The sequence below is a fragment of the Excalfactoria chinensis genome, chromosome 2 (assembly GCF_039878825.1).
Source record: "Excalfactoria chinensis isolate bCotChi1 chromosome 2, bCotChi1.hap2, whole genome shotgun sequence".
In the NCBI taxonomy this organism is placed as follows: Eukaryota; Metazoa; Chordata; class Aves; order Galliformes; family Phasianidae; genus Excalfactoria; species Excalfactoria chinensis.
Window position 1 is genome coordinate 128,472,152 of NC_092826.1, and position 10,661 is coordinate 128,482,812.

A 10,661-nucleotide genomic window follows, 5' to 3' on the forward strand; every position below is an offset into this window, starting at 1 on the left:
GCCCCTAATCACAAAATGTCTCCCGAACGGCCCTTCTGAGAAGGAAAAGAACAAACAAACAGTCCCCCCCCAACTCCCCCCCAACCCCGCCGCCCCCCATGACATCTAAATGAGAAGCGCAGAAATAAGGGCCTTTATATAACCGATGCCTTACGCCGATCGCGGTCACGGCACAATTGTAAATAAAAGATCACGATTTGGTACCACGCACCCCGATGTGGTGTCAGCCCCCCCACACCCCGGGGCGGCCCTTCCCCCGGACTTCGGGCCAAAGTCATCCGCCGGGAGCCCCCGCGGGCGCCTTTGTGAACTCGGAGCCGCATTGTGCGCCGGGGCCGGGGAGCGCCGCCCGGGGACAGAGAAAACCCCACCGAACGGGCAGAGCCCATCGAAACGCCGAGTTCGGGTACTCCCATACGGAACTCGGAGCGCTCAGCCTCAGCGTGCGGAATCGCGCGGAGCCGCCCGGAGCCACGGGCGATATTAAGGAGACACCGCCGGGCGGAACGCGCCGCTCCGTTTTGTTCCCCGCACAGGGAGAGCCCTCCGCAGCCCCGCGCACCGCCGCAGCGCCCCACATTTCCGCCCCAAAGCCCCGAACTCACCTCCGGAGACGGTAATCCCCGCGGAACGGCCGCCACGATGCGCCCCCGGCAGCCCCCTCCATGCTGCGAAGGGCTCTCGGAACATCTTTAAAATGTTTCGCAAATGCAAAAAGTCAGACTTTTTTTTTTTTTCTCCTCCTCCCTCCCCCCTCCTGCTCCCCCCCCCCCGCCCCCCCCGTACGGGGCGGAGGAGGCGGCGGCTTTCCCCGCGGGGCCGGAGCGGGAGGGGGGTTGGGGGGGGGGGGGGGGGCAGCGCGGGGCCGGAGCCGCCGGGGGCTGCGGGGGGCTCCGAGTGCAGCGCTCCGCTCCGCGCCGCTCCCCCCGCCCCCCTCTGCCGCCGCCGCCTGGAAAAATGCAGTGTGCCATTTTCCAGCCGCCTTCCTCCAGCACAGGACCGAAGTGTAGCGCCGGTTTTCGGTGACACTGCAAAACTACGGCGCAGCCCCCTACCCCCCCCCCCCCACCCCCAGCCTCCCTCCACGCCCGCCTCGCTCCCCCCTCGACGAGAGCAGCCGCCTCCTGAGAACGGAGCGATGAAGGCGGCCGGGGGAACCATCCCGAGGCGCGGCCGCCCCCGCCCCCCGCAGCCGCCGCCCCGCGCATCCCCTCGGCCCGCGCCCCCCGCAGCCCCGCAGCGCCCTCCCCGCAGCCCCCGGAGCCGCTCCCGCCCGGAGCCACAGCCGCGATCCTGGGGGGGAGGGGGAGACCGGGAAGGGGGGCGGCTGAATCCCACCAAACGCTCCATTTTACGGCTAGGAATACGTACCTTGCGAAAGGGCTAAATTAACGCTAAATTCAACAGATACGTCCGTTATGGCAGGAATAGTTTTTTCCATAAATACGGGTTTAAAAACCCCTCCTCATACTGACTGACAGAATGCTACCATGCTGCCCACAAACAAAATGGCTGTGGCACCGAGTTTGGTGGTTCCTCCCACCGTGCCTCCCCCCGGCCTCCAGGAAGTGCTGGAAATCCAAAATAAAATCGGCACCGAAAGTGCCGTGTCGCGTCCCAACCCGGCCCGGCCCCGCGGGCACGAGGAGCCCGCAACCAAGGAGCACTTTTCTCGAGGATTTGTATTGTTTTTCGGAGGGCATCAATCACTGGGGACGTACAGCACGGCGTAATCCGAACTTCCTGCTTTACATATTTATAAGGGCTTTCACCTATCTTGGCCCGCTTTCAGATGAAGTGGGTTGGGAAATTGGATGCTGCGCGTCTACTTTGCGCGCTGAGTCAGGCGCTGCCGTAGCCGAGCTGCCAACGGCCGGGCACGGCCACACAGAATCTTACAACCGGAGACTCGTGGAATCGGTGAGCTTGGAAAGGACCTCCAAGATCATCAAGTCCCGCTGTGACCCATCCCCACGGCGCCCGCTAAGCCACGTCCCCGAATGCCGCATCTTCACGTTTCTTGAGCACCTCCGAGGACAATGACTCCACCACTTCCCTGTTCCAACGCATCACCGCTCTTTCAGAGGAGAAATTTTCATATGGGACCTGAGCTAATCAGAACCTTGTCCCCACAGCAGGGCTCAGCACGACTTAAGGCCACCCCATCCCACATCCCAGCACTGCCAGTGAGCATGTAGGCAAGGCCATGGCATGGGAGTGAGTGTGCCCAGAAAGGACCCCAAATTTGGGCCTCTTGCATATTTATATTTTAGCATTTGTGGCTCACAGTAACCTGCAGGAACTGTGGTTTATGTGGAAATCATCTTGGATTTTATCACCGTGTGTGGTGCTACAACCTTTAACTTGCTTTGACATTCACCTTAAAATTAAATAAATACACAGGGAAATACAAAGTCAGGCTGGATCGGTCTCTGAGCACCCTGATCTAGCTGTAGGCATCCCTGTTCACTGCAGGGGAGTTGGACTGGATGGCCTCTATTCCAACTCGAGCAATTCTATGATTGTCTGATAAGAACATCCAAGTATGTACCCCTGAGCCAGCACCCTTCGGAGCCGTAGCGCGGCCCCTGTGCACTGTTCCCTGGGCTCCATGGGGCCTGATTCATCCCCACGAGAGCCTTTCGACTGCCCTCAGTGGGAGTTGCAGTGCAGACGCTGCCAGACCTGCTGAGCCTGATCCTGCTCTGATGCAAAGCCTGGAATTAGCCTTCCCATCCACTGCTGTTCTAAATCTTTTTCAGAGGCTCGGAAAAAAAGGAAACAAAAACCCAACCCACCAGTGTAATTGGTGGGTTTGTTCCTGAAACGCCTCATACTTCCAGGTCTTACCTTCAGAAGATTATATATCTTCAAAAGAACACAAAGCAAATTTTGTCACAACTGTTGTTTGCACCACTGTGATATCTAGCAGCCCTAATCCTGGCCTATGACTACAAGAATATACCATCTTGAAATGTAGGGCAAAAAGATAAGACCTGCCCTGAGGAGCTCCAAAGTGGGAGACAAAAGGCAGCAGATGGCCCTGGGCAGATGAGGGAACAATGATGGTATCGATCAGGCCGATGTGCCACACAGCCTCAGCCCAACTCCTGTCCTGTGCACACATCACAGCAAAGAAAACTTGAGGTGGAACTGAAAGAAGAAAAAGAATAATTCTTGTGGCCCTTTAAAGAGGACTTCTCCAATAGCAAGGGCAGCGTGGGAGAAAGCATGAGGACATTCCTATGGAAATGCAGTGGATGAACTACAGAATTCCAATGTGGAGGGCATCATGCTGTTTATGACAGCACAACAGGGATAAAGAGTGGAGTTATCACAAGCACAAAGCTTAGATTTGATATAATGAGTCCTAGAAACAAAGATTTACAGTAGTTTGACTTAGACAGGTGTGATGAGGTGTATCTGCTGACATCAATTCGTTAAATAAAGAAACGCCTCAGCATTTTTTAATGGCAATAAAAGAGTTGTTCTTAACCATGAGTTTGAGGGATATACGTTGCTCATCTGAACTTCCTTCCCTGTACGTAGTGATTAGTGCTTCTCTGGGCAGTACTCGTTGTAGGAACTGCTCTCCAAAGTGTCCTTTATACCAGTCAGTGTGGTGCTGGCACACAGCTGGTTGGGACCAGAACCACCACAAGCACTGGGAAGCTTCCTTCTCCTATCACCTACTCTGAGAATACCACATCCTTCTTGGAGTGCCCTGTATCTTAAATGGTCGTCAGTCTCTGCCCTAAAACATTACAGATCTCATTGGCCCTGTGCACTAAATGGAGCAGTGAGAGGGAAAAGCTGCAGCTCCGTTTGTGGAGGAGCTGCACCAGGAGGAGCACACTGTGGCTTAGAAGGCCGTGGTCTACAGTTCATACTCTTCTATAAATCCTTTGTTGCTTGGGTTTAGGTTTTTAAACCTGAATAAATGTCCCAAGAAAAGTGGAACAAGACATTCTCATGCTTTCAAAGTGGCCCTCATTTGATTTAATGTCAAAATTTCCCAGATTTCCTGCTGCTGGGAGCGAAGGGAACCATCTCTCTGTATCCATTCTGCACTGTGTTGTCCGATGTTGGGTGTGAGGGTTTCCCTTGGGATTTTACTCAAAAGGGGCAAATGGGACATTTATATGGGAGCAAGAAACAAATAAGCTGTACTTGAAGACTGAAACTAACACAAAAAAGTGTCTAAAACAAATAGCATTCAAATAACATTTTCTAACTCAACTTAGTAGAACTACTGTTTGCAGTCGGCTTGTTGTATAATTGCCTTTATTGCTCTTTATCTCTCGTTTCCATTAATCTTTATCTCACCCATAAAGATTTAACTCTGCTGCCATATTTCCAAGTAGGTCTCTGTCTCTACACTTGTAATAAACAAATTACACTAATATTCTGATGATCTTTTTCTTGATGTCTTTACACAGTTAACGATCAATCCTGCCTGGTAGGGCAGTCAATAGGTAGGCAGCAGAAGCTGGAGGATTTCAGAGTGCTTTTGCCACTGCTATGCAAATTACAGATTCTTTTCATAATAATGTCATTGAATGTTTCTCACTTGAAAGATCACCAAACACATAAACATTTTGCCTTGTAGCTCAGTAGATAAGGTTCACATAACTGCATAATTGCTCTTGAGGACTTTAAGGGACTGATTTGCTGTAATTTGGAAAATTCATAAATTATAACATAAGAATGGATCACTGATGCCTGACTGCATATAAAAGGATATCAGACTTTCCTGCTTGATTCGTCTTTGACCCGGGCCAGATATTTTTAAAAGCCGTCCCATCTTGACTGAAAATATACAGTGATAATTAAACCACCACAGGATTTGCTGAATTCTTACAGTGATTGCTTAACTCTCTCAACATTTAAGTTACACGCCTTGTAACCTACAAAACAACCCCTTTCCATCTCTCCTTGTCCAACGTCTGTTTCTGTGTGAGTGCAGAAGTCTCACACAGCAGTGTGTTTTTCTTTGCTCTGGGAGTCGCAAAAAAGAGAACAAAAAACCCCACAGAAATAAACCTCCAAACATCTGTTGCGGGTGGTTGCCAGGCTGTGTCACATAGAGCACAAAGCTTCTTGTTTTATTTCTTTCCTTTTGTTTGTGCCACAAAGTTGATATAGGGCCCGGAGCATCTCCCCTGTGAGGAAAGGATGAGTGACCCGGGACCTGAATCTGTTCAGCCTTGAGAAGAGTCAGAGTTGGTCTTATTAATGTTTATATGTATCTTTATAAAGTGGGAGAGTCAAAGAGATATGGCCAACTTCTTTCCAGCTATCTGTGGAGAGAGGATAAGGGGAAACAGCCATAAATTGGAGCTCTGCACAAATATGCAAAGGAACTTCTTCACAGTAAGGTTGATGAAGCACTGGAACAGACTGCCCGGGGACATTGTTGATTCTCCTTCTGTGGAGCTATTCAAGACTGGGTTGGACTTCATGATCTCTGGAGGTCCCTTCCAACCCCTACAACTCTGTTATTCCCTGCGATTCTGTGTTACATCTTTGTGTGGTGGTCTGAGATTATCTTCTCAGATCCACTGTACAGAGTGGCTTGCTCATAGCCTACGTCTGCTGTTGCATTAACAATTTTCACCAGAACTGGAAAGCATTGCTGGAGGACCACGTTGTTCCATCCTTTGACATATGTCTATGTTCACATGGAGGTGTCCTGTGTGATAGCATGCTCGTGAAAAGGTGACTGCTGCTGCACCGTGTTAGATCAGATATATTTCAAACAGTTCTGTCCCCTGGTTATCTGTGTTTAATTTGCTGGGGAAACCCTGGGTGTGAGTTCAGAATCAGGTCAGAAAAAAAAGAAACAATGAATCTTTCTGTAAAACCTTTGTTTTCTGCTTTATCTCCTTTTCTGTAAAAACTTTGGCAACTGCTTGCCTGGGATTGTTCTGCATACTTTCCTTGTTATGCGCTGATATTTGGATGAGTTACATCAGCCTTCATGTTGTTATTCCAGGCTGAAGGTTATTCAGTGCTTTAGAATCCAGTAAGGTGCAAATGACCCATTCCTCATCCTGGTGTTGAAAATGAAGCTCAAGAAAAATTCACTGAGATTCTTAGAAGGTGAAGTGATTGTTAAAACACCCTTTACTGACCTGCACACCTTTACGGCTATAGTGCTTCTTGTGTGAGCACAGCAGCTGCTTCTGTTGTTGAAGTACTTACAGTGCGTTGTGCCAAAATGAGGAGACGTGCATCTGCTTTATTAAATTCATTCTGTGTCTTCTGATAATTAAGGGGATCCCTTACAGATTTTATTAAGCTGTTTCTATTACACTGTTGGAGGCAATTTCCTCAACGTAATTTTTTCTACCTGGGAAACATCAGCAGAACCGCCATGGATTCAGAGGAGGTGGAGAGCAGCTTCAGGCCCTCTGTGTTCAGCTGACCTCCCCGTTGACTGCTCCATGTGCTCAGCAGATTTTATCTGTTCTTTCCTGAATTCATGTTTGCCCTTTAGAATAAAGAGCCACTGTGGGAAACAACTCAGAAATGTTTGGAGTCGCTCACAACGTTCACTTTCACTGCGGCTGGAAACGAATGCATCATTTGTGCGACAAAGACAACACTCACAGTTCAGCTTTCCTTTTTGAAGTGTCCTGATGGCAGTGGGGCACTGAATGGACGGTGACATAGTCAGCAAAAGCTTCATTAGCACAGGAAGAGTGTATTCAGGCAAATTACAGAAAGACTACAGCTAGGGTGGTTCTGTCTGAGGTGGCTGAAATGATGTCCTTTGCAACATCAGATTGAGCAAAACTATGAGCTGCAGTCATGAAGCTTTAGCTTCTTTTCCTTACTGTGCCTGCCTGCCTTCCTTCCTTTCTTCTTCTTCTTCTTCTTCTTCTTCCTATTATTAATATGATTACTATTATTATTAGCATAGATTTTCTTAAATCTTTTCTTGTATTCCTAATTCTTCTGAACACTCTTTGCTTTTTTGTATCCTTGCTGATGTCCCAGAAATTCTCACTTACAATACATATTTATTGGAAGTTTCCCTATTTCTGTATTTAAACACCATGTTTACTGATAGTTTTTATTAGTGTTAGAAATGGCTTTGAGGACTAAGGCCATCAAACATAACTAGCTTGTTGAGTCCAAATGTTATCAATGAACAAGAGAAGGTATATATTAGCAGATATACTGCAATGAGTGGTGCTGCCTTTTCATTTAATGTCCCGTGTGTTTTGTCACCCAGCGGTCCCAGTTTTGCCTCCCCACCCTTCTACACACTCTACAGAGATGACAGAGACTTTCATTCCTGCTCTGTTCACATACAAGAGTTGTGATTCTTGCTCTGCTTCTTCCCCTCATATTGACCTTAATGGTAGCAGCATCTCTTAGCAAGGGGTGAGAAGTCTTTGTGTCCTGTCAAAAAACTGCTTCATAGTTTCCACAAATAAAAATGTATCAGACCAGAAAGAATGATTATACAGAGTAGATCTTGTACGTGTATTGCCAGCCGGGTCACAACACCCATTTACAAAGTAAATTTCCAAGAAGTGTTGCCAGAGCCCTTTTGATCCTAACAAAGACAGGGAATGTGCACTGCATCCAAAGCTGTTACACAGACATCTCAATGTAGGTGCTTCTCTGTGGTTTGTAGATGGCACACATGCAAGTGATGAGCTACACTTGTGACACCGGTCAGTAAGCAGCACAGAAATCTGATTCACCATCTGGTAGAAAGCAGGAAAATCCTTTAGGTTTGTCTTACACTCAAAGGTCAACCTAAGAGAGGTATGTTATCAGCCTTAAAATGGAAGAAAGGAGAACTTAATAGTTTATAAATACATGCTTTATCTACTTAGCTATGTATTTCTCATGTCAAATCTCTGTTTTTAGAACTAGCACGGAATTTCGTTGGCATCACGGAACTGCAATATTTACCTTATGAATGTCCACCAACTTTTCTCCTGATGTAGCTTTCCCTTTAACTATTTAGCTTCAAATGTATTACTTTTAGCAAATCAAACCATTTCAATCATTTATAATTCAAGTTATTTGCAGACACATTTGCTGTCTTATGGCTAGTTTGGGGTTTGTTTGTTTATTTGTTTTTAAAGGGAACAAATAACAAGACAGTGACTGGCCAGCAAAGGTATCTATTCTAGTACGTGTTCCTTAGGCAAAGAAAATCTTTGTATTAAAAACATTCCTATTTTTGTCATTCAACTTTTAAACTCAATATAAAATTCAAATAGATTCCCACTTCTGGTGAGACTTTTATAGATGACACCTGAGCATGCATTGAAATACAGACCACTAAGATGTAGCTGGCTAATTTTCTTTTGGCTGGGCGAAACCTGCACAAGTCCAGCTGCATCCTGTCTCTTCAGTAAGGAGAATGAAGCTGTGAGGGGTCCAGAGCAGAAGTCTTATAAGAGACAGATGAGGAAACTGGGATGGTTCAGTCTGGAGAACTGGAGAACTCATGGGAGACCTCATTGCTTTCTACAACTGCCTGTGTCTCGCTCCAATTTAGGAGTGAGGCAAAGGTTCTTTTGATATGTTATGCCCGGCGTGAGATTAAGAAGAAGAACATTCAAATGTTGATCCGACCAGTTTATTAGAAATAATAGACAATTGAGAGGATGGGGAAGGGAGAGCGGTGAATGCCAAAATTAGGGTGATGGGGAAGGGAAAGTAGGCGATAGAAAAAGGTAGAAAAGAGCAAGAATTACGTTAAAGCGGGGAATAGTCACCTCCTGGAAGCAGCAGCGTCCTGGAGCACGTTGTTAACGTTGGTCCGGGGCAAAATAAGCGTAGGGGAGAGCAGCAGCGAAGTAGCAGGCCGCAGATCGATGAAACGCAGAGAAGATGGTCAGAGTAGCGAGGTCTTGGGAGGCAGAATCTCGGGCAGCGAGGTCCCACGAAGCAAAGTGTCGAGCAGCACTCCCAGAAGAGATAGTAGGCAGCAGTAGGACAACGGTGGAGGGATCTGAGGTCAGATACCTAGAAACCCACAAACCGTGGTTTGTCCGTGCCCTTTTTATACTTCTTTCCAGCCTTCCAGACATTTCTGGACAGCTCGGGTCAGAGTCTTGTGATTTCCTCAGAGATGTCAATCTTCCTTGAGATGGGCCAACACCACTTAAGACCACTTAAGGGCCATTAGTCCTCAGAGATGGCCACCTTCCTTGAGATAGGCCAACACAAAAAGACCACTTAAGGGCCATTGATCAGTATCTTATCTCCCTTTCATAGCTCCCGGACTTGTCAATCTCCTAAACAAAGGGATTTCTCGAACCTTGGTTCCTGTGTATTTCAGACAAAGGCAGTCCTGGAACCTTGGCCAGGATTTGCCTGAACTTGTCCATTTCAGCAAACTTTGAGACAGTACTGGAAAAACATGGCTTCTCACACCACCCCGTGACTCAAAGTTTGCTTAAAAAATAGGCCACTGGTGATCCAGGATGGTGAGAAAAAGATAGCAAGCATGAGGAAAAACAGAGAGGGAAGGGGAATCAATATGTTTCATGCAATCATTACAAAGGATTTTTCCTGCTTGGTTACAAATGTTGCGCGGATGTGCTGGACTTTCTCATCACTTGATGAGGTTACAAAATACATAGAAGATACAACATGTCGAATAAGTTGAACAAAACATGGTATCATACATGGAAGAAACAGTAGAGTTGCGACAACACACAATAGATAAACATGGTATCATACATGGAAGAAACAGTAGAGTTGCGACAACACAAATCATAAAAGTAATCCCAGAAACATACACATCTCTTGTCAAAACTCAGACACTTTCCAACAACTGTGTTTTGGATGGAACTCCTGAACTGATGTGTTACTGAAAAGCATCAGTGCAAAGGGTTTTATGATAAATTTTACTTTTGTGACTACATCTAAAAGATATTAGATGAGTCCCATTGCTCACTTCCCAATTCGTTAATAATTTGGAAACACCATGGAGGAGTTACATGCAAATCACAATCAGTTTAACCAAAAGGGGTGAAAGAAGGGGTCAGAAGGAATTATACCACTGTGCAGGAAGTGCCAGAAAGCCAGGATGATCTGAAAAAACAAAAATCTGAACCAAATTGTGAAGTTTTAACAGATCCAAGGACTGATATCAATCACAACCCACAACAAACCAAAACATAATATTATTGCTTCTAGCATGATCACATCTTCAATTTTTCTGTCACAAAACACAAATGGTTAAAATCAGCTATAAGCCATTCTGTTCAGTCAGTGTCCCACGGGAATCTTCTGAAAAATAAAACAAGACAACAACTTGCCCTTTTGGGGCTTTGTTAATACAATTAAAAAAAAAACGAGGGAACAATTCGGTGAGAATATGTTTTACATTCCTTGTTTAGGGGTGTCCTTAGCCTTCCAAGGATTCTTGTTAAGGTATTTCATTAATGTTAGGGGAATTGTCCTCAGGTTAGCTGAGTCAATTGACACAGGCTGGCCAGTGTTTCCCTAGTTTATCAGTTTAACTGTATTGTGACTCACAGGGGTAGCTGGTAGGAGTGGTGAGGCCTTGGGACAGAAGGTGTTAAATGGTGAATCTTCTCCTTTTGTTGTGAGCTTTCTAACAAACATCCACCCTTCCCCCCCCCCCCCCCCCCCCCAGCTCACTTGAGGAGGGTGAAGGA

General features: G+C 46.7%; 1 protein-coding gene across 1 annotated transcript in view; it reads right to left on the reverse strand.

The window, feature by feature from the left end:
• EPC1 (enhancer of polycomb homolog 1) overlaps nucleotides 1–1,546 on the reverse strand; it is a 55,356-nt gene extending 53,810 nt beyond the window's left edge. Inside the window, exons 1-2 of the mRNA XM_072328846.1 lie at nucleotides 1,372–1,546; nucleotides 606–690 (exon numbers count right to left, since the gene is read on the reverse strand). The gene's annotated coding sequence lies outside the window, so the exon portion shown is untranslated. The remainder of the gene's footprint in view (nucleotides 1–605; nucleotides 691–1,371) is intronic.
• Between the last annotated feature and the right edge of the window lie 9,115 nt (nucleotides 1,547–10,661).